The following is a 24,102-nucleotide window of genomic DNA, read 5'->3' as shown; positions in this document are numbered from 1 at the left end:
CTTAGGGATGAAGGCCATTACAGGAAAAGATATGATGGGTATTTCAGCCTGATCATTTACATAGAGGAGAAAGTTCTCCCAGTAAGATCTTATGGTAAACCCAAGTGCCTAAGAGTGGAACAGATCTGAGTGGAATGGGGCCAGACGCCCTTGGTCATGGTCTTAGTGTGTGTCCTCCTGGCCTCTGGAATGGTTATAAGCCATCCCCTACATCCTAAGCCAGGAGGAACATTCTGGATATGGTGGGCTTTTCCCTCTCATTTTGAAAATGTGAGGACTGAAAGAAAATGAAGAACACTGAGCTCAAGGATGACGTCAAGCCCACAACAGGGAGAAGCCCTGCAATCTCAGGCTTTCTGGGGCCTCAGACCCTGCTTGGGAAAGACAGCTCTACATGGGTGCCTGGGCCACAGAGAGGGACTGGTTTGAACTTGCCTACAGTCTATTAAAGTCAATTTCCACATATTAAAAATCCCACCTAACCCTCCCCGAATCCCCAAGTGAGCCTTGTAGCAGATATGCCCAAGGGAATGCTCAAGGCACATGATGTGAAACTCTGTTGGGCCATGTGGCCCCTATGCCTTCAGATGCAGCCTTCTAAGCAAGTGGCCTATAACCCAGGTAATTACAGAGCCTGAGCCCACTCAGGAGAATTAGATGAAGCAATCGGCTATTATTGCCCTTGTTTGCAGAAATAATAATATGTAGCACCTTTTCATCAGGAGACTTGAAGCTTCTTCCCAGGCATTGTTCGATTGCAAGTTTTATTTTGTTTTTTAACCACTGATTTACAATGAAGAGAACAAGAAGAGAAACCCTTTGTCAATGACGACAGTATGAGTGGGACTGTTTGGGAGCTGGGGTCTTAGCACGGGCTCCTGCTGAGACAGAGTAAGATGCTCCACCAGGGCAGGGGCAGAGGCTGTGTGGACACAGATGGAGGAAGAGGAATGCAAATAGCACATGGGAATTTCTGGAAAGATTTAGCATTTCCACAATGCCTCCTCAGGTCAATCCCACCAGGTTCTGGGCTCATGGAAGGAGGCTGAGGGAAATAGGAGAAGCCCCTGGGAAGTTTAAATAAGTTCATGGAGTTCACAGCAGAGCCCCCCTGAGGAGATGGGCTGACTAAGACCAATAAAGCCATGGTTTTATAAAGGAGCCCATGGGGACAAACTAGGAAGCTGCAGGCCAGTCCATTTGACATGAATTGTAGGCCACTTTGAACTTCTTTTAAGAGTCACAGAGGAGAAAGATCTTGATTGACTTGGGGACCAGTGGCTTCAGGAAGGAAGGGCATTGTATTTCACTAACTAGGAGCTCTTTATAGATGCAGCTGGTCTGCCTATGGAGTGTTTGTAAGGCCTTACTTCTGCTTGGAAACCCACCCTCCCAAGCCAGACAAGCAGGGCCCGCCCCACTAATGTACTGCATAACCAGTGATGAGAAATGAACACAAATAGAGCAAGCAAGAAGGAATCTAAAGATTTCTCTAACACATACACATGGTTAACATTTGCCATCCATCAGCTCAGATTATGATTCATTTCATTTGTCCTAAACTGAGTTTCCTATTCGTGCTCCTTACATTCTTGTTGGTATGTGATGGCCTTCGAAAACTGCTTTGTAGTAAAAGCAATTTTGGAATTGCCGAAGAGAGCTTCGATTTCTTTCCCGAAGATAAAACAAAGAATAAGAGTTTATCAACGGGCCGGGCGGTGGTGGCGCACGCCTTTAATCCCAGCACTCGGGAGGCAGAGCCAGGCGGATCTCTGTGAGTTCGAGGCCAGCCTGGACTACCAAGGGAGTCCCAGGAAAGGCGCAAAGCTACACAGAGAAACCCTGTCTCGAAAAAAAAACCAAAAAAAAAAAAAAAAAAAAAAAAAAAAGAGTTTATCAACGGTCCAGAGAAGTCCTACAAGAAATACTATTTTCAAACGGTGTTCATCTTTGAGATCCTCCAAATTATTTGACCACAGAAACTGCTCTTTTGCTAACACAGATCCATAGAGTAAGTAGCCCCCAGAACACCATGAGGAAACACTAACATGGAAGAGGATAGCATAGCCAATCTAGTCCGACTCCCTGGTCCAGGCTGTTGTAAAAGGTACAGGCTGATGCTTGAGAAACCCTGGAACCAAGTGGCTGAGCCAGCAGTACGGCGAGGCAGCAGGCCATGGGATACAGCCCTGAAGCCATGGATGGATTCAGTGTGGATAGGCACCAACAGAAAGAACAATGTTCAGAGGATGCAGTAAATGCAAGTGTGTGCTTGATCATGGCCAGAACATAGAACCCTCTGGAAAGCAGAGGAGGACAGCTGCCAATTGCCAGGAAGTAATTGCCACTCCCTGATGTGGCAGAAATATGTGTAGAAACCTTTTCAGCTTTCCAGTTAAATCTTAGAGGAACATGAGGCAGATACCAGCAATGCCTCGAAGGCAGTGTGCCTAAGGCTGTACAGCCAGGCAACTCTGAAGCTGTCCTTAGAGCCTTTCTCTTTAACTGATATGTGAGGAATTGGCACTCTGGGCCTAGGCCAAGTCCATTCCCCTGCCTCTGTTGCTTACTAGTGCTTTATTGGATTGTATCTACTCCTTTCCTATGTTCTTTGGCTGCTTGAATGCCACAAGGGCACAGCTAAGCAGTTTCAGGAGAGGTTGTATGTTCCACAAAGCCCAGGATACTTACTCTTTACCCCTTTATGGAACATGTTGGCTGATCCTGGTATAGGCTAATCTTCTTTAGTTGGGTTGGGAGCAGACAGAATGAGAACCAGTTTCCAAGAGAACAGAGACTGCTTGTCAAGTCCTTAACATAATAGCCAGCAGTTTAAGGAGAAATCTATTCAAAAGAACGTGAAAAACAGCATGTCACATACAAGAGCAAGGCAGAGTACCATCTCACATGTTGGGCCACCACCATGTGACATGGAGTGTAACAAATTTCATTCATTAAACAAATATTTGAGGCTTTATAATGTGTTTGATACCCTAAGCCATTTGGCCAGGAGATTCTGGCTGTGTCTCAGAACTTAATTCTGAGCCATGCCACAAAGTTGAGGCCCAAGACACTTTTTCTGATCCTCTTAGAACTGATGAGAACTGACTTGGTTTTGCTCCTGTAATTATTTTTGTAACTCTACCAAACAAAGCCTGAAATAGGGACTTTGCAGCAGTTCTAGCTCCAGGGCTCTGGAGCAGACAAGGCTGTGGACCTAAGGTGGAGCTTGGCACAGGTCCCTAGGTAAGCTATAGGCTCTCAGCTTATGAACATGGGTGCAGCTCTTGGCACATGTGAGGATGAACTAATGACTAAGGCCTCATTAAGACAGCAGGTAGAGAACTAGGGATTAGTACCAAGGTATAATGAGCCTTGTGCTAAGTTAAATGGAGTCTGAGGTTCAGGGTGACTTTATCCTGTGGCCTCTAGGACTTTTAGAGTTGACTTAAGGTTGGTAGCACAGATAATGTCTGGGAAAATTAAGTAAATCCCTAGTTAGAAAGGTTTGAGCTAGTTTCCTGTTCTCTTTCTTGCATTCTCCCTTCTTACCAGGCTAACTCCCTGTGGTGGTCTGAATGATAAATGTCCCCCAGAGTATTGGGCATTTGAATACTTGGCACCTAGTTGGTGGCACTGTTTGAGAAGTGTGACATTGCTGGAGGGAGTATAGTGCTGGGAGCAGGCTTTGAGAGTTGAAAGACTCCCTGTCCACATCTAGGTTTTTCTATCTTCTGTTCTTACAGTTCAAGATGTGAGCCCTCAGCTTCCTGCTTCTGCCGCTGTGCCTTTGCTCCACCCTCATGGACTCCAACCCTCGGGAACCATAAGCCCAAGCAGATTCTTTCCTTTATAAGTTGTTGTTGTTTTTTTTTTTTCCCATGGCATTTTATCACAGCAATAGAAAAATAACTAATACAGACATTGGTCCTAGGGAATGTGTTATTTCTGTGACAGACATTTGGAGGAATGTGGAAGATTTTGGAGCTTTGGACTAGAAAAGTGGTTGAACACTGTAAGCAGAGTTTAATGAACCATCATACTAAGAGCCTGGAAGACAGTAGTTTTGAGTTATGCAGACTTGGAGGCTCAGCTCAAGACATTTCAGAGAACAATGATAGGAAGTGGAATAGAGACCATTCTTGTGATATTTTGACAGAGAACATGGCTACCTTCTGCCCATGTCCTAAGAACTTGTCTGAATCTAAATTTATAAGGAATATACTAATTTCTTTGGTGAAGGAGACTTCAAGATAACCTAATATTGACCCTGCCCTGTGGTTACTAGTAATCACAAGTAAAAGCGTTGTGGAATCTTCCCCTGAAGTTTCAGTGAGATGCAGATGCCAGGAAACAGGGAGTTCTTGCAAGAATTCCTAAGAGAAATGTGAAGCTGTGGAGGTAAGGCCTGGGTTGCATTGGAAACCACAAGTTGTTGGAGATGACAGAGCCGTAAGATATTTGCCAAGGGGAGCTGCATGCAGGTGGTAGAATTAGGCCAAGAGAGGAAAGTATGCTATAGTCAGCAAACCTGAAGGCACAGAGCTGTCTCAACCCTCTAAAATCAGGCCTGGAGCTAGAAAATTGATATTTTTCTCCACTGAGTTTCAGTCTTGCATTGGTCTAGTATTTCTTCACTATCTAAATTGTAATGTATATTCTATGCCATTATATGTTGGAAGGACATTGTTTGCTTTTTGGTTTTACAGTGGATTATAATTAAGAGAATGACTTAAGTCTCAGAAGAGATTTTAGAATGTTAAACAGTATTCAAACTGTAAAAGACATTGGACTTATTATATTTTTATATTATGATATGACCACGAGAATATGGGGGCTAGTTAGTAGAATGTCATGGTTTGAATGATAGGTGTCTCACATAGTCTCAGACATTTGAATATTTGGTCCTCAATTGGTGACACTCTTTGTAGATGCTAAAGTGTGTGGCCTTGCTGAAGGAAGTACTTCACTGGAGGCAGGCTTTGAGACTTTAAAGACTTGTGTTATTTCTAGTTCACTCTCTCTGTTTGATACTTGCAGTTCAAGGTGTCAAATTGCCAGAAGCTCTTGGAAAGTCTAAAACTTACAGAATCTTGCTGATCTCCCGTATTACTCAAGGGTGTGTCTATAATCCATGTTCTACTTTGTCTGTGTGGTGGTCTGAATAGGAATGGCCCCCCATAGACTCATGTCTTTGAATGCTTGACCCATAGGGAGTGGCATTATTAGGAGGTATGACCTTGTTGGAGTAGATGTGGCCTTGTTGGAGGAAGTGTGTCATTGTAGGGGTGGGCTTTGAGGTCTTATAAGCTTAAGTCTGGCCAGTGTGACACACAGTCTCCTTCTGGTGCCTGTGGATCAAGATGTAGAGCTTTTCTTCTTTAGCACCCTGGCTGCCTACAGGTCGCCATGCTTTCTGCCACAGTGATAATGGACTAAACCTCTGACACTGTAAGCTAGCCCCAGTTAAACATTTTCATGGTGTCTCTTCACAGCAATAGAAACCATAACTAAGATAGTCTGTATCTGTCCTCTCTCTCTCTCTCTCTCTCTCTCTCTCTCTCTCTCTCTCTCTCTCTTTTGGCATTATGAGCAAGGAATATCTTTACATCCTCATCATCATCCTCATGACAACATCAGTTAGCATTAATGAGCCTTTACCCAGGACCAGGTAAAAAACATTTCAACTGCCATTTTTCCTTGAAACTACTCTCATGGCTTGAATGAGATGTTCCCTGTAGGCTTGGACATCTGAACTTGGTTCCCAGTTGGTGGCACTGTTTGGGTCAGCTTAGGATGTGTGGCCTTGCTCCAGGGAAGTATGTTACTTGCGCAGGCTTTGGGATTTCCAAAGCCACATGCCATGTTACTCCTTGTTTCACGCTTGTGGTTCAAGAAGTGAACTCCCAGTTTGACACTTCATTCGTTCAGCACTCCCTCCCCCCCGTCTGCCCATGATGGTGATTAACTCTTTAACCTCTGGAACTGTGACACAGATAAACACACTCACAGATGCCTTGCTATTAGTGTTTTATCACAGAAATAGAAAAGTAGGTCATGCAGAAGTAGGCAACAGGGAGTAAGCTATTGCTGTGATAGACATGACCATGCTTTTCTTCATTTGTTTTGTTTGTTTGTTTGTTTTTTGGGGGGACGATGTTGAAGACTCGGCACTTTGGAATGGAAAAGCAGTTGAACATTGTAACTGGAGGTTAATGGGTCATACCAGTAGTAGCTTAGAATACAGTAGTGCTGAAATCTACACAGACTCTGGAGGCCCAGCTCAAGAGTTTCAGAAGGGAACGGTACTGGCAGCAGAGCTAGAGATTGTTCTTGTAATGTTCTGACAAAAACAAAAACAAAAACAAAAACAAAAAAAGTGGGCACCTTTTGCCCATGTCCCATGAATTTGCCTCAGGCTAAATTTAAAATTTAAATTAAAAAAATAATTTCCAAATGAATGAGATTTCAAAGTAGCTTCATATTGACTTTGTTCTTTGGTTATTAGTAATCACTCTTGTGCGGTCTACAGTGAAAAAGAGAACATGAGACAGAAAGAAATACAAATTGTGCAGTTTGGAGGGAAAAAGAACACCAACAAGCTTAATGGTACAGCGAAAGTTTGTGCTGAAAGGGAGGCTGAAATTGCTGTGGGAATTACTTCCATTAAAGAGATACCAGATCTGCACTGGAATAAAGAGAATGGTGCCCTTGGAGCAAGACCCCACCCAACTAACCTTCTCACTTGTGAAAAGGCCTAAAGGCTTTTGAGCTCCTGGAAATCAACCCCAAATAAAAAGAAAATGAACAAAAACCAAAAATAACTGCTCCTAACATGGTTAGAGAAGATCAGGGTCTATCCCAGGCTGGTAGCTGAACTTGGCAGCGTCATCCATGTGGCAGGAATTCAAGAGTAAAAGGTAAGGATTCTTTCTCCAGAGTTTTAGAGAGCCACTGAGGCCAGGAGATGTGTGGCAGAGGAGTCTCTGCATAAAGGCCCTGAAAGGACAAGAGGCATCACGCTATGAGGCTATGAAAGTGAAACCTGGGTTACACTGGAGCTCCCAAAATACTGGAGCTGCTAGAGCCATGAGCTACCTGCCAAGGAGCGCTTCAGACAGGGAGTGGAACCAGCTCGAGAGAGAGAGAGAGAGAGAGAGAGAGAGAGAGAGAGAGAGAGAGAGAGAGAGAGAGAGAGAGAGAGAGAGATGTTCATTGGAGGCAGCAACACTGAAGGGCCAGAGAGCCATCTCAGCCCTCTGGTGTTAAATCTGGAGCTAGAGAATTTGATATTTGCTATGATGGGTTCCAGTCTTGCTTTGGCCCAGTATCTTCTCTGTGGCCCCACTCCTTCCCTTTGGATTGGTAATGTATATTCTTCTCCCTTCTATGGTAAAATATATAATTTGATTTTTGATTTTGTAAAGGGTGCAGCTAAGAGATTGCCTTGAGTCTCAGGAGAGACTTTGGGTCTTTAAACAGTCTTGAAACTGTAAAAGATTATGAAGAATTTTGAAGTGGGACTGAATGCATTTTGTACTATGATATGATGTGGAATGTAGTTTGAATGAGAATGTCTTCCACTTGCCCCCCCCCCCCAGCTGCCTCCCCATTAGTGGAACTGTTTAAGGAGGCTTATGAAGTGTGCCCTTGCTGGAAGAAGTATGTCAGTGAGGCCAGCTTTGAAGATTCAAAGGCCATAACCTATTCTTAGTTTGCTCTCTGCTTCTCGCTGTGGTTCAAGATATGGACTCTCAGCTACCATGCTTCCTTCCCCGTGATGTTAATGGACTCTCAATTCCTCTGACAAAATAATCCCAAATAAACTCTTTTGTCTATGAGTTGCCTTGGCCATGGTGTTTTATCACGGCATTAGAAAAGCAACCAGTTCAGCTTCCTTTTGAGACACATGCTGCAGGCAAACTGAGAGGCCCAGGAAATTCTCCCTTGCTTTTGGACTCAGTTAAATCTGCCAGCAGAGCCAGGATCTGAAGGCATGCAGTTAGAGGGAGCCCAAGTCCTAAGCTCCCTTCTATTACTTTACATGAACTCTTGGCACTTCTTCTAGGACAAAGACCCATGCAGAAACCACCTGCCCCTTCTTAGAGCACTCATGACTTGCTAGACCAGTTGATGCTTTGGTTAATTCCAGTTGAGGACACCCCCAGTGAGGATTGCTTTTGCCAGGCAAAAACCATTGTCTATTTGATTGTCAGTGAGAAGGGACAGTTTCATAGAATCACTGTTCTATTTTGCTTATTATTTTTATTTTTTAAATTTTACTTTTACTTAGGATTTTACCACTATAAAGAAACTCAATGAAACACTTTTTTTTTCCAACTTAGTATCAAAGTTGCATTCCTTCTGTCAGTTCTCTATAAAGAGTTTTCCAGGCAAGATAGAAACTAGTTATGGGCATATTGTATGTTTTTTCAAATTCTTGTTGAAATGTTATGGAAATAAAGTTAGAGATTAAAGCTTCTATAGTACTGGAAATCAGAAACATAGAATGATGAAGTACAAGAGGCAGGAAAAATTTCCAATAACTTGATCTTGGACAGGGCTTGAGATAGAGAAACTGGATTAAGAAAGACATTAGAAAATGTCTACCCCATGTTACTGGTCTATGTATTTTCAAATTCTAGAGCCTTCCCCAATTAAGCGATGAAACAAATCAGAAACAATTCTGATTTGGTTTAGGTTATTATCAGACAAACTCTTTTGTTGTCAATTCTGTTTTGATTTCTATTTTGGGCATACTGTTTGAGTTATACAACAACCAGAAATAGTCTGAATGCAAACACATTAGATACTAACAATGATAGATGTATAAGAAAGAAAAACAGTGGCAAAAGCATATGGGAAATTATAGTGAAAACTTTCATCTGAAGAGAAATAGAGATTGTAAAATATCTCCAAATGAATTGTGCTCATAAGTATAAATGGTTGGGCTGGGGAATCAGACCCATTAGCTGAGCTGAGCGGTGATTCTGTATAGTTGGTCTTTAAAGGCCACACCTTTACACAGGGCCTGTGCAAATAAAACAGCTTCCTGTTTCAGATCAGAGAAGATTCCATCCATGTTCATGTAATTCTTGTAGGGAACCAGGTGATTAGTCATTGCCTCTTCTGTAAATATTGGCAAGCTTCAATATGGAGAACACTCTGGCCATTTGAGCATGAGGAAATAGTGGGGAAGTCCCACAGAGAGCCAAGAGAAAAATGAAAGAAATGAATCATTAAGATATAAATCAAGTTATAGAAGATTTGCTATGGGAAGAGTTTATCAGTGAAACACCTGCATGTTCATTCTAAAAATGCTCATTGGCATCTGACAATTGAATGGTAAATATGCTAAAATTAAATTAGCAGAAGTGGGGGAGAAATAGTGGTATGGAAACCAGATAGTAAATACTGGGCAAGGATTAACTGTTGTAGTGAATACTATTAGAAAATCAAATGTAAAAAATTGAAACAAAATGAAATAAAACAAGAAGGAAAAGGAAAAGATAAACACTTTTACTGACCAATGGTAAGTGTAGGATTATTGTAAACTCTAGAGGGATCCCTATTCCTGCAGAAGAACAAGGAAGAAAGGAGAGTCAATACACTCATAGTGCTCACGTCTCACTCTGATGATCTGAGATTGGCAAAGGTTCAAAACTCTTGTTTCCTTTCTGGAGAAAAAATGTACACTGGAGCATTTGAAAATTACATTTGAATTAATTATTAGTGTAACTACAAACAATAATTATTTCCAAATTATCAGCTTCTTAGGATAGAAAACAATCTGTATTCAAAGTAAACAAACTAACAAACAAAACTAAATGAACATGCATATATAAAACCCAAAGACCAAAAGAAATAAAGGGTAAAGTACAAAGCAACATGATAGATGAAATAATACCCATTACAAGTTGGTAAATTAAATAGATTATATTCAGATATGGATTCATGTGTAGGACATATAATACAATAATTAGTTATAGATAAAATTTAAAAGTGGTAAAGAAGTGTTATGAACTGTTATGAACCAGATACATTTTGGGATGCATGCTTGAAATACATCCAAGCAATCAAGGCAGCTGTTTGTTCTATAACCACAACCAAGTGAATGTTTTCCTTTTTCACCCAACTAATGGACAGCCTTTTAAAATCAAAATTTAATATAATTTTATTTTTCATATGCCCTGTATTTTGTTCCCCATAGATGAAGCATATGGAATTACTTACTTATGGGTGAGATATCTAATCTTTTTCATGTATGGTGAACTGAAACACAACTTTTATTGCCTTGACCAAGAACAGGGTGTGCTCTAATAGTCCAATCCACCATTTTATAGGCTCTCTTTTGATTATTGGTCTAGTGAATTGTTCAAGATCAAACTTTGCTGTGGTGGCTAAAACTAAGCTCACATTAGAGCAATTCCACAGTTATTTGCATCTATGATGTAATTGCCTCAGACAAGTCTTATGTAAGTCAAAATGTCAGTCATCATTAATGTTATTGTAGTGTGAAGTGAATTATGTGCTTAGTATCTCATCTACAATACTTCTGTCTTTATTCCTGTCCTAACTTGAATCTTGGGCTGAATAGATTCTTATATGATCTGAATCTTACAATAGCTTACAGTAGTTGTTTTATGTATGTGTGAGAGTGTTTGTTACTATATGTAACTGAATACAATTACTCAGTTCTAATCAATATTTTTTTTGAAGTACGTATCAGTGGCTGAAATTATTTCCCTAAGCTGAACTATTTAAAAATATTTCCATGTACCTGACATTTAAAGATCTCAAGAGGTCGAGTAATCCTTGGGCTTCCATTTGCTTGTGATGTCACTTTCATAACTAGGCTTGGTACTATTGTCCTCAGTCCTAATACAATGTGTTGACGTTCAGTGTGTGTTATTGAGAGGTATATGATTGGTGTTTACATTGATTTGTATTACATGTGACTTAGGTAAACAGTAAATGACATCTATTTGCCAATAATATATCGAATTCTTACTATATGCTAGATATAACAACCTACTTTATAGTTTAGTTATAAAGAGCTCTGAAGTTACTAGAAAAAAACATATTTGCACAGAGAGAAAGTAGTAAGAACTCTCAAAGAGATTCTTATTAGTGTCTATGAGAATTAAGAATGAGTTCATACCAATAAGACTAAGCTTAGCAGGATTCTACCCCTACCTAACCAATACTGGGCCACTGACTGGTTCATGGATCAGATTTATTAGGCCAATAAATTGCACATGCCTAGAAAGGACTAGAGTGTCAAGGATTATTTTTCACAACTGTTTTTATTTTCTTTGTTCAATTCAAGTCACATTATCATTTAGTAAAGAGACTGAAGAAATTGGGTATAAGAAGAAATAAGTTAGTAATAGTTTTCAAGGTCATAAATGGCAATGGGGGATATGCATATACTAGCAATTAGATATTACTTGAAACAAATGAGATGTTGTGTTATATCTATGTAACAATATATGTATATAAATGGTGGCCTACATGTATATGTGCTGAGTGTCTCTCTATATATACATGTACATATATTATATACATAAACACATAGATGTATATAGTACTGAAAGAGAGGAGGGATGAAGAGATCAAACTGGCTGTTTACATATGATACCAAAGGGTAGTAACATCTTAAACTGATGGCCAAATAATCAAAACAAGGTAGTTATGTGAAGAAACGAAGGAAGGGCATTCCAGGCCGAGGGAAGCACGAATGTAAAAGGCTAAGTCAAAACACCATGATGTGCTTAAGTATTTGCTCCCCATCCTCCAATACATTTCCCAATCCAGATACACCTCTGATGACTGCAACTGTGAATTTGCAACCAAAGACTTGCAACTGTGGGCCTGCAGCTGTGGTTCATGAAGCCACTAGGAACTATGTATATACTTGTGAAGAAGGTGGCCAAGAAAGCGAATGAATCACAATTGAGGCTGGGAAGAGACTGAGAGTGTTTCCTGAGACATTCAGATGTAGACTGTGAACATCTTTTGTACGGAGCAAAGTCCATCTTGGAGGTGAAGAGACCTGCAAAAAGTGATGTGGAGACAAGGCTGCGTGGAGTGAGATTTAAAGTAGCTTAGATTACTAGAACACAAACCACCAAGGGAGAAACCTGAGAAGAGAGTTTGTGCATTAGCTGCTCTTCATTCTTTATATAAAGAAATTGAATCAAGTCTAGACTTAGGAAGAATGTCTTGTGCAGTGTTGCAGTGTGGAGAACGGTGTAGAGTGGAGAGATATTCAGGGGACAAGATGGGGCTGCTGAACTAGATCTGAGGTGAGGGGCTAGAGGGCTAAGGCTGGGTACCAGGAACCATGTCTGGCCTCTCCTCCAATGTTCTAGTTTTCACTCTCTAAGCTGGAATGTGGTAGACCATGAAGTAAGGCTCTTTTGTATGGCACATTAAGCTTCTGATTAAAAGTAATCTGTTCAGATAGATCAGGAGGTGGAAGTCTGTGTTTCTACTCTAGGTTTTCACATGTGCTTCCTGCCTTCCTGCCTTCCCTATGACCTTCAGGTCTGGATATGTGGCCACTTGTTCAAGGAACAGCTCCCTGACTACATTTTCCAAGCATGTTCCCTAAGTTCCTTCATTATACACCACTACACCACACTCCTTCTCTCATGCCACTTGCCACAGTAATAACATATACCTTTCAGGCCATTATTATTATTATTTCATTTCAACTATGAGCTATTCAAGTCAAGAACATGTCTGACTTGTACCTAGTGGGTATCCAACATGTCCCATGGATCCTCATTGTTTAAAAATTCTTAAGCATGGCCGGGCGGTGGTGGCGCACGCCTTTAATCCCAGCACTTGGGAGGCAGAGCCAGGCGGATCTCTGTGAGTTCGAGGCCAGCCTGGGCTACCAAGTGAGTTCCAGGAAAGGCGCAAAGCTACACAGAGAAACCCTGTCTCGAAAAACCAAAAAAAAAAAAAAAAAAAAAAAATTCTTAAGCATGAACCTAAATGTTTCTTCCAGTAACCAGGTGCAGTTTTTAAAGATTTATTTTATTTTAAATTGTGCGTGTCTGTGTGTATTTATGTGCACATGAGTGCAGATGCCCACAGAGGTCAGAGGTGTTGGGTACCCTGGAGCTGGAGTCACAGGGGGTTGTGAGCTACTATATGGATGTTTGGACATGAACTCTCAGATCCTCTGCAATAGCAATATGCAATCTTAACTGCTCAGACCTCTCTCCAGTCCCTGGGTGCAGTTTTTAATACCAGTTTGAAGGTGGCCCTTGAGCTTTGCAAAAGCCCTCCAAGTTCTTTCTACCGAGAGAAGCCTGCAGGGCAAGGTAAGCCTCCCACCTCCAACTAACATGGTCTGAATAACAGTGGCTAGTTTCTGCTTTGTGCTCAGAAACCAGATCATTTTTTTTTGCCCCTCAATAACAGAATTTTTTCATCCATTAAAAAAATGTTAAACTTCATGAGGAGAAACTTCTGGTCTATGGCTTCCTAATTCTCATTCTCAAGATCTGTCTAAAGTGGAATTGCTAGAGTAATGAGGATGAATACTATAATGCTTAATAATAATCCAATAAAAATATAAATATGGCTGTCAGTCATTGTAATTACCTCTTGATCTGGTGCTTCCGGAGAGGAAGGAGGGGATTAGGCTCCCTTTGGAGGCAAATTAACCCTTTCTGGCTCCTTATTGCGATAAAGCTATAATTTTCTAAGTGCAGTGCTTGCAGCAGAACAGGTCAATTACAATCGAACACAGGTAATTTACTTGCTGTAGGATTAGTGTTCTCAGTTCCTATTTATGAGGAGTCAGACATCAAATGGAGGCTATCTCTGAGGTAACCACATCATGCTGAACATTGCTGGAGGAGAGTTGAGACTTGTGTGGGGTTCAGCATCACTTGTAAATGAGGGCTTGTCCTTCAGGATGGGCTCCCTACTGCTCGCTTGCCGATGATCTGGAACCTGTGCTGAGGTCAGTGGCATAGAGCTGACTGATGTGTTCTTTAAGTCTTGTGCTGTCTTGGATAGAGCAGGGTACATTAGTGCTTGTAGACTATAGCTTAGTGAATCTGTAGACATGGCCTAGCCTATGTCCCCTCAGAGGCTGGCATAGCTATGTCATGGAAAACCAGTGCCATAAATTCCACATGGTAGCAGGATGGCTGGGTTTGGGGCACAGGTCACTTGAAATGAATACACATAAGAAAATGTTTTCTGATACCCATTGGTCATAAAGCTAGCATTTTTTTGTTAGCATGATGAGACTAACCTTTAACTAGGGTTGAAGTATGTTTGCAACATGACAAATGGACAGAATTTATCAAAGCAGAACCTAACACTGCTTGGAAAGTAACAGTAGGCTTTGCTGTGGACTGCGTTGTATAGTTGTTCCCATTTTCTCTTCTTTTAAAAAAGTTTTAAATTTTTTCTTCTCTCATATAATATATTCCAACCGCAGCTTCCCCTCCCTCCACTCTTTCCATTCCCCTCTCTTCTAGACTCCCTCAGCTTCTCCTTATTACCCAGAAAAGAGCAGGCTTCCCAGGGACTGAACAAGATACAGTAAGACCAGGCACAAACCCTCACATCAGGCATAAACCCTCACATCAAAGCTGGGCAAGGCTACCCAGTAGGAGGAAAAGGACTCAAAAAACAGGTAAAAGAGTCAGAGACCCTTCTCCACCCATTTCACTGACAGGAGTCTGCCCAAAACAACAAGTCAACAACCACAGCATATAGAGAGAGGACCTAGTACAGACCCACGCAGGCTCTGCCATTGCCGCTTCAGTTTCTCTGGGCCCTCCCGAGCCCTGCTTAGTTGATTCAGTGGATCATGCTCTCCTGGGGTCCTCGACCCCTCTGGCTCCCACAATTCCTTAGCCCAGATACCCGTTTTCTTTTGGTTCTTATTAAGCAGTAAGGAAAGCCAGGTTTCAGTATGCAGTGGCGGGAAGCAATGCCACCCCAAGGCTTAAGTGCTACAGGGAGACAGATGGAGGTGACCTTGGGCAGGTGTGGGGATTTAACCCTGCCCCTCTACTGTAGCAGGGCTTGCTACTGGTTCCTTGCCAAGGACCTTAAACTAAGGTTTAAGGAAGGCAGCCGGAAGAGGTGGAGGCTGGAGCTCCATGTTGGCACAGGCTGCATCTATCTGTCCAGAACACACGCCAGCAGCCCTGGCCTCCCTCTCTAAGGAGCTGTCTGGTAGTTAGGAGCGCCTTGAGTGGCCTCTGCTGTTATCCTCTTCTGCCTGCCTCTGACTTTTTGTTACTTGAGATCCTGCACTTTCTCCCTTATTTTTCTTGTTGTTAAAGACTCCTTAAGGTGTTCAAAAAAGGAGAAAAGGACACAGATGGTAGGCGGGATGGCATGCCTGTGTTAAAGCAAGTGCTAGTCCTTCCTTTTCTTACAGTACTTCCTCCCAGGGCTCCTGAGTGGTTTGCAGCCTTGTTCTCCTAAGGAGTCTAGTTTAGTTCCTTATTTACACAGCCAGTATGCTCTGTGGGAACAGTGGTCACATTGCTGATGGGGCTAACAAATGGCTCCTGAGAGTGTGTGGGACTCCAGGCTGTCCTTCTCAATGTTCATAGCCATCCTGAAGGGCAGAGTCTCCGAGAAAATTAGTTCAAATGGGGCAGGAGGAAGATGCATGGAAGGAATCCAAACTTAAGACGTCCTTCTTGGTTTCTTAGCTTTACTTTCTGGGACCTAAAAATGAGGCAGGGAATAGTCCCTTCCCTCAACTGTGGGTTCCGGAATCTGCCACCGCTGGAGATGTGTGGTAAGATGACGGACACAAACATAAATATTGTTAACCTTTAGTTACTCTGTCCTTTGTTGACCAAGTAGGGAAGTCAGGGTGAATTCTTCCTGAAAGCAAACAGAAGGGAGTGCGATCCTTCTCAGAATGTGTGCCAGTGGGAGTAGAAGCTGCTCACTGTCCCTTGCCTTTCTCTACAGCAGATTCCTACACCTCAGTCCTTGCACCCAGCTGGAAGACAACTCTTTCCAGTTTCCTTTGTAACTACATATGTGTCCTGGACCAAGAGAGGGAAGGTGTGTTGGGGAATCTTAGGTCTCAATTTGATTGCGTTATAGGTCCCCAGAGCTGGTGGAGGAGCTGGTATGTGAATCAGTTGACTGATTAAGAAGACCCATTCTTGCAGTGTGGGTGGGCACAATCCATTTGGCAGAGGGCCTAGAGAGAACACTGAGACAGAGGAGCAGTAAGTGTGCTCTACTGAAGCCAGATTCCATTCCCCTGCACCTTTCAGAGCTCCAGTTTCTCTGGCCTGATGACTGAGGTGTTTTTATTTATTTATTTATTTATTTATTTATTTATTTATTTATTTATTTATTTATTTTTATTACTGTCCCCTGGGGTCTTTATGTCCATTGCCTCATACTGAGAGTTCTATCATCAGTTCCCTTATTCTGAGACCTTTGACCTTAAACTGAGCCATGCCATTGACTTCTTCATTCTCCAGTCTGTTGTCAGCACACCACCACAAAACTTTCCATAAGACATGAGCAATTTCCATACTAAGTGCCTTATCATTATCAAATATATCATATCATATCACATCAATCTGTCCTTCCACTGTCCACCTACACACCTGCTCATATTCTGTTGTCTTGGGTTTTCTAGAGAGCTCTGACTGATATAGAAACTGGGATGTTAGGTAGTTAGTTACTTCCTAGAAAGCTTCTTAAAGGTCATGGACTCATCTAGGGAAATACTTCCTCCCACTTCAGCTTTCTTTTAAACTATAAGAAGAAAATAATGACTGGACCAACAGCTGTTTTGAGTCATAAGATGGTGTCTAGTCTGAAAATCCATATGCTAGAAGCATCATGGGAGATCAATCCATATAGTAGAAAAGGCCGGGGTCACAGATCACTTGGCTAAAGATGACACACCTTTGGAAACTACTAAAACAGCCTTTCCTATGAATTTTGCACAAACGTTACATATATAAATGTCTGTCGTGTTTGAGTCATGGATTTAAAATATGCATTGTTATCTATACTGTATAATATCTACTCTTTAAAAAAGCTTGGTTCCAGTAGGTGATTAATTAATACCCTGTTGAGACATTGTATCTATCTGATGACAATCAAGCTGACCATTTGTCCCTGTTGGGGGAATTAGCTATGATTGTTATGACACAGGTTGGTCCCTTGTGCTCCTCGTTTTCTGTAAGACTCTTGGCCTTATTCATTCATCATAAGCTAAATATTTTGTATCATGTAAGTACCCCAATTGTTGCTAGAAAGAATAATAAATAAAACGACATTTATAAAATTGAAGAGTGATGTTAATGTATTTGACAGTGTTGATAAAAATTCCAGCAAAATCTTGATTTACAAAAAAAAAGTAATGGAACTGGATTTTTGTGTGTTGTATCCAGTCAATTGATATTATGTCACCTGGGAGATTGGTCTTTGAACATGACTGTTGGTGTTATCGTTACTATATCAACTGAGGTGGGAAGACCACTATGAGTGGCACTATTCCTTGGCTGGGGTGCTGGCTTGTGTAAGTGGAGAAAGGGAGCTGAGCAGAAGAAGCCAGCATTCATCACTCACTACTTTCCTGATTGTGCTTGCTGCCATGTCCCTGCTCTTTCAAACTCTTGCTCTCTTGATTTCCTCACCATTATGAACTGCAACCATGAACTTTGAGCTAGAATAAACTCTTTTCTTCCCTAAGTTGTTTTTTTCAGAGTACTTTATCGTAGCAACAAGGAAAAAAAACCTAAGACACATACCATATGACAAGAGTCTGAGGGAGAGGCTGAGCACTCTGGGCACTGCATGACAACTGAACATGATACTTTAAGAAGATATAGAGCAGCCACTACTAAAACAATGATAATGCAGAGTTGTCATTGTAGAACCTAGGATGTTCTGCAGTACTGTGAATAGCTGTCAGAGGAGGTCCTGTCCTTCAGTGGTGATGCATCAGTGTACAGGCACAATGGAAGCTCCTTTGAGGCAGAGAAGGAAAAAATAAGTTTTCCCTCTAGAACATAAGAATAATAAGCCTTTTCTCCCCAGTTATTCTATTTTCTCTCTCTGTGTGTACAAAGAATCTGAGATACATAGAGTATGTAGCAGCTTTTTAGGCAGGTCCTCTGCAAATCATATTATACTTAGAGCCAGTGTTGTCTTAACCAGGCCACAAGAAGAACCTGTGTAAGTCAAGACAGAACTGAATATAATTGTACTGCTCAGAAAACAAGATCAGAGATGGAAAGTAAGATTCAGAACAATTGCTAGAGAGAAGAGGGTGTTCCCTGAAGCATGAATGACATGGGCCAGGGTATGAAACTTGAAGTGCAATTGTGTGTCCTGTCAGGTAAGAGAGAGAGAAAGTATGTGTGGCTGGACTAGAGTGTCTGTGTTAATGACAAGGCTGTAATTGTTGGCCATAGTCAGACCATGCATCTGGCAGCCAGGGACTGGGGAAGCAGATGAGGGAAATATACTGGGGAACTAGGGAGGTTTCTGAGCCAGTGTGTAGTCTTCTAAGATGGTTACTCCTATAATATTCCCTGGTGCACAGTACAGGACACAATTACAGAGAAATGAGTTAGAAATTGAATATAATGATTGGGTACTGGGTTGACAGTCGGCTTTGGGTGAGTCTTTGGGTAGGGCTAAGAAATTGACAGCGCTTCATGTCAGCATTCTTCCATTTGGTTTGTTTGGGAGGAAAGAAAGGGTGGATTTTTCCTGAAAATTTTTGTTTGTTTTAAAGTCCAAAATATGAAATTTGCTAAATTTACAATACCAAATGCAAATGCACTTAATGAAAATCTTGACTGTTTCAGAATTAGTGCACAGATATATTTATAACATTGTACCTAAGATACATTTGAAGTTTCATTTTTAACTCTGGAGAGGTCAATGGTTTTTGTTTGAATTTAGAGAATGTGACTCTTTCACGTTAAAGACTGTCATAAAGAATGGTAGACAAAGAAAAGGAAGCAAGGAGACACAGATATCTCTGGAAACATTAGCAGCAAAGTGATCATTGCATCCACGGGATGAGCATAACCAGGGGAGAAAGTCACATGAACTGAGGACCAACTGGTGCCTGCAAGTGTACCAGCGAGGACCTCCGTTGAGTCACGTGCAAGGGAAGCAGTGATGTACCTAGCACAGGATGCTGGAAAGACATGATGAGTACCTCAGCTGCCTGTGTTCCCTCAACTTTCTCCACAACTACCCTTCTCTGTCGGGTACTGGGTTCAGGCTGGTGCCTACATCTCCAGGCTTGGTAGCTACCTACCAGGCAGGGAGAAGTAATTAAAAGCAGAGGGGAGGGTTGCCAAAATTCTAAACACACAGGACACTTCACTAATTTAAATTTAAAATTACATCAGAATAAATCTGGCAATCCTAGTTGAGGACTGAAGGCAAAGGCCTGAAAAGTCCTGGTGCCATTCCAGCCCACCCCAGCCCCCAAGCATCCTGAAGACCCTAATCAGGATTTCCAGTTTACATAACTTCAGGTAGAATAGAGTGATGTGACATCTTTGGATACAAGGAAGTCTGGGAGGTGGATATTTTTATTTATTTGCTTATCTATCATTGTATTATTTTTTAATGTGTATGAGTGTTTTGCCTGTGTGTGTGTCTGTGCCCCACTTGTGTGCCTGGTGCAAACAGAGGCTCGAAGAGGGTGTTGGATCCCCTGGAACTGGAGTTACAGGTGGTTCTGAACTGCCCCGTGGGACCTGGGTATCAATCCAGGTCTTCTGGAAGAGCAGCCAGTGCTTTTAACCAGTGAGCTATCACTCTAGGCCCAGTGTGGACAATTTTACCTGAACTCGTTGAGTTCTGGAGTAAACATGAAGGGTGGATACTAGGAAGCAACCAGTAGGCTTTTAAGAGGGTATGGACCGAGTTCAGGGGCAGAAGGAAGCAAACATTTCATAATGAAAGCTCACATTTCCTAGGTCTAGTCACCATTCTGAATACTGTGCCGATCACGAGAGGATGCCTGTCAGGCTAGTCACAAAATGCTTTGTACATTATCATGATTCCTCTACAGCTTAGTTGTTATTACCCTTTCATAGAAGAAGAAACTGAGGCTCTCATTCATTAATCACTTAGCTCTGGGTCCCCTAACTCAATGAGACAGAACCAGAACCAGTGTTTGGTCCACTATTACATGTGTTTGGTTGATATATCATGAACAGTGAGAGCTGACAGGCTCCTCCCTGTAGGCATGCAAGGACCTCAGTTTCTCTGTGGCAACACAACATGAGAAACTACACAATATAGAACTCATGCTTTCCTAAAATAGAGTGAACAAATTCTCAGTGCCTAAAGCTTGCAAGTTTCTGAGACAAACAAGGTATGGGCCATGCCACTCTGGAATAAAAGATTATAAATAATTATAATAAAAATGTATTTAAAAATATCATACATCTATACAATGTATCTTGATCATATATAATTCTCACCTTCCTCTTTTCTAAATTCTTCCATGGCCCTCCATTACATCAAATTCACAAATCATTGTCCTTATTATCTATCTATCTATCTATCTATCTATCTATCTATCTATCTATCTATCTATCTATCTATCTATTCATTTAAATACAATTACTCTAATTCATGTGCTTATATGTGCATGTGGTTGTCTACTGGGCCACTGGGAACCTACTAGTGGCCAGTCTTCTAGGAAAAGTTTTCCCCCTCCAGCACCAACTGCAAATAGCTCCTCAGACTGGGGGCCAGGGAGCTTGTCATACCCTCTCTTCTCTGTGATAGAATTTTTAACCTGTTTGATGTTGTACAGATCTTGTGTAGATAACCACAACCATAGTGGCTTTAAATGTGTATGTGCAACAGAAATGCCATGTCCAGAGAGGACAACATTCCTCCCTGTCTTGTAGCTCTGACATCCTTTCTGTGCCCTCATTCTAACTGTTCCCTGAGCCCTGAGGAGGGCAGGGAGTAATATAGACGCTCCGTCTATGGCTGAGCCTACACAATTGCTCAGTCTCAGGAAGGAATCTCTGCATTAACTGATACCCCTGAAGTAAGCAGCTTCTCTGACCAAGCTTGAGAACAGTACAAATCTATGGATAAAATTAAAAATATTTACCCTAAGCATTAGGCTATGTGTATTAGTTACCTTTTAACTGCTGTGATAAAGCACCATAACCAAAGCAACTATAGAAGGAAGGTTTTAGTTGAGCTTATGGTTCCAGCAGTTGGGCTGAGTCCAGCACCATCATAGCCACAGGCTGGTACAACCAGCTGAAAGCTCACATCTTGAACCACAAGCACAAAGCAGAGAGAGGAAGAGATAGGGATGGATGGATGGATGGATGGATGGATAGATAGATAGATAGATAGATAGATAGATAGATAGATAGATAGATAGATAGATAGATAGATAGACAGACAGTGAACTGGGAATGATACCAGCCTTAGAAATGTTAAGGCTTACTTCCAGTGATGTGCCTTCTCTAGCAAGGTTACATCTCCAGACCTCCACAAACACTACCACCACCTGGGAACCAAGTGTTCAAATGCATGAGGCTATAGGTGACAATTGCATCCAAACTACCTCACTATATAACAAAATTTCCAGAGCTGGGCCTGGAAAATATCTCTTAGAGTTGTTGGTCAGGAAAGTGGAATAGAACACAAGATAAATATTGTCTCCCAGAACTTGAAGGTAAGACCCCATTGCTGTAAACACTGGACTGCAGACAAAAGACTTGGATGACTCAAGCAGGAAATGACATGGAAGACCCTTCCCTGAGGACTAGCTTGCATTGCATCTGACGGTTCTGTGCAAGGGCCAAGGAAGAACAGCAACCAATAGTTCTGCCAATTTGTAAAGCCAACAAACCACAACAATGACCCAAAGACTAGGGAGCAGTAATAGAAATCATATGTTGGGGGCAACCAATAGCTGTCTAATTGAATTTAAAGCCAGATCAATAAGAGCAAATTCATGCCAGGTACTAAGAGGAGAATCTATTACTGCTACTTTCCTAAACCAGTATAATTTCTAACTCTACTTTAAACACTTATTCTTATACCCACATCTATGTGTAGCTCTCATTTCTCATCAAAAAAAGCTTCTTTTGACAACAGTTGGAGATTTTGACATCTGGTTAGAATGCAGAGAACACTGGTTACAACTGGTTAGAATGCAGAGAACACTGATCATGGGATGGATGTCCACCCTGAATGAATACATCTACAACACAATTACTACACATTAGCCCCAGGAAAATCATGAAAAGATTGTAACAGCCAGAGGTCCAGGAAGTAAGCTGTGAGACAGTGTCTTCTCTATATGACATATGCACATACATATATATGTAATAATAATATAGAAGAAGAAGTCCTAAGTTTGAGTGGGTGATGTGTGGGGAGGGACATGAGAAGAGCTGCAGAGGGGAGAGGGGTAGAAATGACGTAAACACAGCAATGATGTATGAAATTCTCAGATAAGACAAAATAAAACCATAACTATCTAGAAGGCTTTTTTTTTTTTTTTTTTTTTTTTTTGGTTTTTTCGAGACAGAGTTTATCTGTGTAGCTTTGCGCCTTTCCTGGGACTCACTTGGTAGCACAGGCTGGCCTCGAACTCACAGAGATCCACCTGGCTCTGCCTCCCGAGTGCTGGGATTAAAGGCGTGCGACACCACCGCCCGGCTCTAGAAGGCTTTTTGACATCATGACCATTAGAAAAAAATATATCAATATGTTCTCCTCTATGGCCTATGACTTTCCTAACCATAGGCTTTGAACATAGTTACAGCATCAGGCATGACTTCCATCCTATGAATCTGGCCTCAAATGTAATCATGAGAGCCATTAGTGACCTCCGTAAACAGTCTGCCGTTATCACACTAGTGGACAGTCTTGTCTGACAGGTGAGTGTTGTAGCATGCACACTAAGACCACATGACACCTGCATAGTCCCTTCTAGCACTACCTTTGTTAGCCCCTTTGCCTTCATCCTAAGGCACACTGGAAAGGTAGAGGTGGGGAGGGAAGAGGACTCCAGTCAATACATATCCATTTATACACAAGCACAGCATCGTTGTGAATGAATTTCGGTGTATCAAGTGAAATAACACTATTTTAATAGATGGAATTCTTTCCACTGCCACTGGAGTTTTCCATGACTTTGGGACTTTGATTTTCCCTATGTGTCCCACATCCATTCTCTTTATTAGCAAAACAAAGAAGGTGAATTTTTCAATTTCTTTGAATTCTCAATTTTTTAATTTTTAAAAAAATTTTTTTTGAGATAGGGTTTCTCTGTGAAACAGTCCTGGCTATCCTGGAACTCACCCTGTAGACCAGGCTGGCCTTGAACTCACAGAGATCTGCCTGCCTCTGCCTCCCAAGTGCTGGGATTAAAGGCATGAGACACCACTGCCTGGCTGAATTCTCAAATTTTAAACCCAAATTGTGTTGGCAAGGAACCTTCTATGACTGTGTGAATCTATGGATATAGAATCTCTTAACCAAGTCTATTGTGATTATTAAGGAAAAAAGTGGATTTAATTTAAAAGTTTTTCTTTTAGATTTAATGATCTATTAAAAGCCACAACAATATTTTAGTGGGTTTGGATGAATTGGAAACTGAAGGAAAGCTAGCACAAGATAGCCCATTTCTTGGAGTTCTAGCTAACTGTATGCATCAGACATGTCAGGTGTAATCATGTGAAGTATTTATTTTATATTTATAGCTCTCTTGTCTTCAGAAATAGATATTTTAGGCTTTTTCTATGAGTCTGCATTTACCCAAGATCTGTGGGACAATATAAATGGATAGTTTTTAATCTCTGGGAATTTATCTGGTAAATGAACTAAGATTTATAAACATTGTCAATACAGAAAAATAGAAAAACATACAAAAATCCAAAAGGTACTTAGTAGATGGTTCACATGTATTTATACAGAGGTGTGAATACACCCCACATTTTTCTTGTTTTCAAATGCTGACATGCCCAGACATAGTGTCCAAGCATAACATCATTTTTGGCCCTCGAGCTACAATTTCATTGCTTCCTAATGCAGAAGTGGTACAAAATGTTT

Source organism: Peromyscus maniculatus, chromosome 5, assembly GCF_049852395.1.
Source record: "Peromyscus maniculatus bairdii isolate BWxNUB_F1_BW_parent chromosome 5, HU_Pman_BW_mat_3.1, whole genome shotgun sequence".
NCBI classification, from domain to species: domain Eukaryota; kingdom Metazoa; phylum Chordata; class Mammalia; order Rodentia; family Cricetidae; genus Peromyscus; species Peromyscus maniculatus.
Note: the sequence above shows the minus strand (reverse complement) of the source record.